The 4,728-nt window shown below is 44.5% G+C and overlaps 1 long non-coding RNA gene across 1 annotated transcript; it reads left to right on the top strand.

The window, feature by feature from the left end:
* The first annotated feature begins 3,541 nt into the window (after positions 1-3,541).
* Positions 3,542-4,728, top strand: LOC111526231. Its single transcript, XR_002726296.2, has 2 exons — positions 3,542-3,594; positions 3,852-4,728. It is a non-coding gene; the product is annotated as an uncharacterized LOC111526231 (long non-coding RNA).

Consider the following 4,728-nt stretch of genomic DNA (forward strand, 5'->3'; position numbering starts at 1 on the left):
AGAATGTTCAAGAAATTCTCTTTGGCTCAGTCTTGGTTAAATTGACAATATGCATAACTTCCCAGCTGAAAGTGTGCAAGTAGTCTTGAAATTGTTTGGTTTTCTGACACGTGTGCCTTCAGCATGCATATCATTACCACCCGGCGGTTGGAAACTTATCCTTATCTACACAACTATTAACTAAGGTCTGGAGAAGAATGAATTTATATCTTTTACTAATGACATAGGGCCCATTTCACATCCTTATTAGCCAAGCAGAGTAAGTGGATCGAACTGTGGAGAAACCATACATTTTGTAAAAATACTTAAAAATTCCTTTATAGAGAGTGTGATTGTCTCTAAAAGCTTATTTTTAATGGTGACGAACATTGTTATCAGAATTTGCTTCTGTTTGCTATAATTCAGGGGTCAAAAACTGAAATACCTTCAGAGGCCCAGGAAGGACTGGCTGTAATAGGGAAACACACGGTGTCTGAAGGTGACAAACGGTGAGCTATTTGCTCTGGCTGATTTATAGACAATGTCACCTGACTTTCCAGGTTATCAAGACTCTGGAGATTTTACGAAATTTGAATTTTAAATTTTGAGAATTAAATATTTTAAATAAAATCAGTGGCTCCAACAGTATGTGATGGGCTGAGTACTAAACAACTGGTTTGCATCCTCGCATTTGTAGGGTTTTTATTTTGCAGAGACAGGGTCTCATTATGTTGCCCAGGCTGGTCTCGAACTCCGGGCCTCAAGCCACCCTCCCACCTCAGCCTCCCAAAGCATTGGGATTACTGGCGTGAACCACCACGCCCCATTTATAGTTTTTTGTCATGGTCCTATGGTCAATAATTTTTCAAAAACAGTGGAAGAATTCTTGTTGGTGTGAACTGAAAACAAAACTCAAAGAACATGGCCTAATTTAACAGGTTAATTTGAAGTGCATCTGTCAAACAGAAGACCAGCAAGAGAAAAAAATAATATTCCTAGGAAGAGGCAGCAGGTTGCATAGTTCTAGGGAAGGCACTTTTCCCACTTGGGGGTAACCGTATGCCCTGCTGCCTGTCTTAGGGCCTTATGATTCTGTGGTCACCTGTTTCTCTGCTACTTCACTTTGGTGTAGACAGAGTATTTTCTGCAGGTTTTCTCATAAATGAAAACAGCAGGAATAGCAAAAATGGCAATGTTTGCATTGGTGATTTTAAACAGCAGCATGTTCAACTACAGTAAAGATGATTAAACACACACACACACACACACACACACAATTTCCCCAAACCAGCAGCATGGTCCTAACATTGACGACTGAAGGTCAACTTAAATGAGAATCTGAGACTTTTGAAGTGTACCTGGCTGCTTTTGTGTCTCATGTGAGGGTCACCGGAAGGTTTTGGAAAGCACACTTCTATTTGCTTGTTTTTGCTTTTGAAGGAGTCTCACTCTGTTGCCCAGAATGGAGTGCAGTGGCGTGATCATGACTCACTGCAGCCTCGACCTCCCAGGCTCAGGTGATCCTCCCACCTCAGCCTCCTGTGTAGCTAGGACTACAAGTCCATGCCACCACACTTGGTTAATTTTTGTATCTTCCTTTTATTTATTTATTTTTTTTTTGGTAGAGATGGAGTTTCAGCATTTTGCCCAGGCTGGTCTGGAACTCCTGGGCTCAAGCATCCACCTGCCTCTGCCTCTCAAAGTGCTGGGATTACAAGCCTGAGTCACTGTGCCAGGCCCAGCATTGTTTTTGTTTGTTTTTTGCTTAAGTTCCCCTTTCTGTGATGCAGAGACTGTCAGCTGTTCCCCTCTCTGTAGCCTCTACTTGATGCAGGAAAGAAAGCATCTTAGACAAAACTATTGAAGTATTTTGCTGTTTTCTACACTGTATTTGTAAATATATATCTTGTTGGGTTTCTGTGTTTGTCTTCTGGACTTAAAATGTGGAGCCGCTCTTGGGGTAGCATTGCACGGGGTGGCATTGCACAGGACGGCCTAAGGAATTGTCCTGAACTGCCGCTCGCTGTCGTGTGGAACCCTGTGAGTGGTCTGTTTAATGTGTACAAGGACTGAAGGCCAGTAAAAATGAAAATGGTTGTCGGGATGATGGAGTTACTGTAATTTGTTAAAGTTACACCTATTTTCAATAACACATTTTTCAATAAAAAAGCATTTGAGAGATCGGGAGAAAATGTGTATGTATATGAAAGTGTGTGTGTGTGAGTGTGTGTCAGTGTATGTGAGTGTGTATGAGTGAGTGTGTGTGAGTTGTGTGAGAGTGTGTGAGAACACGTGAGTGAGCATTTCTGACCAGCAGTGGCCTCTTGGCAGTCCCCTCTGTCTCTGGTCAGTGTCACCGGTTGAGAAGGGAGAATGGACTGTGGCTGCTCTTCAGTCTGGCCTGTGTTGGGTACAATGGACAAATCTGGAAGTTGGTTTTCTTTCTTTTTCTTTTTTTTTTTTTTTTTTTGAGACGGAGTTTTGCTCTTGTTGCCCAGGCTGGAGCAAAATGGCGCAATCTCGGCTCACTGCAACCTCCGCCTCCTGGGTTCGAGCGATTCTCCTGCCTCAGCCTCCCGAGTAGCTGGGTTTGCAGGTGCCTGCCACCATGCCTAGTTAATTTTTGTACTTTTAGTAGAGATGGGGTTTCACCATGTCGGCCAGGCTGGTCTTGAACTCCTAACCTCAGGTCATCCACCCGCCTTGGCTTCCCAAAGTATTGGGTTTACAAGCGTGACATGAGCCATCGTGCCTGGCCAAAGCTGGTTTTTTGAATTATCCATGTCCTTTCCACCACCCCTACTTGTTGCTCCCAGTGTGGGGTCTGTCCTGCAGTCCACTGAAGCCCCCTTCACTGGCCAGCACTCCCTTCTTCCTCTCCTGGGAGCACACTCCCCCAGAACTTTAAAGCTATTTCCTGATTGTTTGAAAGGACAGTGGATTAGCCTGACCAACCCATTAGAGGGCCCCAAGGATGGAGTTCACTTTGAAGTCATAAGGCCTTTCTCATTTAAACTCTGGGTGTGTGTTTGTGCAAATGTCAGCTGAATTGATATAGTGACCACCCTACCATGGGGTCACATCTTTATAGCTCTGAGGGGATAGCTGCCCAGCTCAGTGGGTAGGCCCTGCCCTGGGCCTTGGGCTGAGTCCCGGCAGCCTTGTGGTCCATGTGGGTCATTTACACTCTCTGACCCCTGGATGGAGAGGGTACTGACACCTCCTCTTCTGCACTGGGCATTGGGGGATCTGCATGAAGTCAGGCATGAGAAATATGCTGTGTAAACCTGCCCTCAAGTTGTCTGCCCCCTTAAATAAGAGACCTGTTACCAGGCCCAGATATGGCCCTGGCTGAGCTTGTCGCGGTGTCTGAAAGTGCGACTGAGATTTCCTCATTCGTGTCTTACAGTTTGTTTTCTCTCTCCAAGCATAATGTCCTGTTCTTGTCTCTATCAAATTTCATTCTATTTTTTTTTTTTTTTTTTTTTTTGAGACAGGGTCTCACTCTGCCAGCCAGGCTGGAGTGCAGCAGTGCAATCACAGCTCGTTGCAGCTTTGACCTCCCAGTCTCAAGGGATCCTTCTGCTTTGGCCTCCTGAGTCGCTGGGACCACAGGTGTGTGCCACAATGCCTGGCTAATTTTTTAAATTTTTAAAATTTTTGTAGAGATAGGGTCTCCTTATGTTGCTCAGGTTGGTCTTGAACTCCTGGCCTCCAGTGATCTTCCCACCTTGACCTCCCAAAGTGTTAGGAGCCACTGCACCTACTGCACCTAGTCAAATTTCTTTCTTAATGGTGTCTGCTTCTCCAGCATATTACAGATGAATTTCAATTTAATCCATCACTTACGTGGGCTCTTGTCCTTTTCCTAGTATTTTGTCATCTGCATACCTAAGGAAACTATTATCCACTATGTTACCTGGAACCTTCATACAAATTGTTGAACGAACCTGCCCCCAATGTACAATGCTATTGAACATAACTTTCTTAGTCCTGCAAAGCCGATACAGATCTTGGAAGAGAAACGCTTGAATGTACTGACCCAAATGGTTACTGATCTATTATGCAAAAACCTTAAAGTACTAGCAATTAAATCTGGCTCTTATAGTCTTCTCACAGACAAATCTTGCTCATTCTGAAAAGTTTCTTTGAAGAAAGAATTGGTTCTTGACGCTCTGAAATATACTTGTCTCTCTTATTTGAGTTGGATGAATTGTTGCTGTTTTGGAATCTGCACTGTGTGTGGGATGGGGATGTGGGAGTTACCTGTCCCCTGAGGCAGACAGAGTCTTTCCCTCCCCTCCCTTCTCTGCCCTACCTGGGCCATCTCACCCCTCAATCATCTCCCTATCTACCTTCGGAGGACCATTTCCTCTTAGTGACTGATAATGAAATTCCTGAACAGAGTTCAGGATGCCAGGGATTTTAACAGTCAAGACTCAACCAAGGAGAAGACATTGAGAAAGCAGCAGGCACACCTGTGTTCAGATAAGCTGACTTTCCTGTGTTTTGCATTTGTTCCATCTGTCACCATGGGAACAATGGCAGTGCACCTGTCCCACTTGGCAGGGACTTCAGTTGGACCCATTCTGCACCCCACAGCTCGGAACTCAAACTGCCATGGAGGAGTCAAGAGACCTACATGCTGCTCACCTGTCCTGGGTGTGGTCTTGAATCAACTTTAGCTTTTCTGAGCCTTACATGTTTTCTATGTTTAAAAGATGAAAAATAAATCTAGACCTCTACCTA

Source organism: Piliocolobus tephrosceles, chromosome 1 (genome assembly GCF_002776525.5).
Source record: "Piliocolobus tephrosceles isolate RC106 chromosome 1, ASM277652v3, whole genome shotgun sequence".
Classification (NCBI taxonomy): domain Eukaryota; kingdom Metazoa; phylum Chordata; class Mammalia; order Primates; family Cercopithecidae; genus Piliocolobus; species Piliocolobus tephrosceles.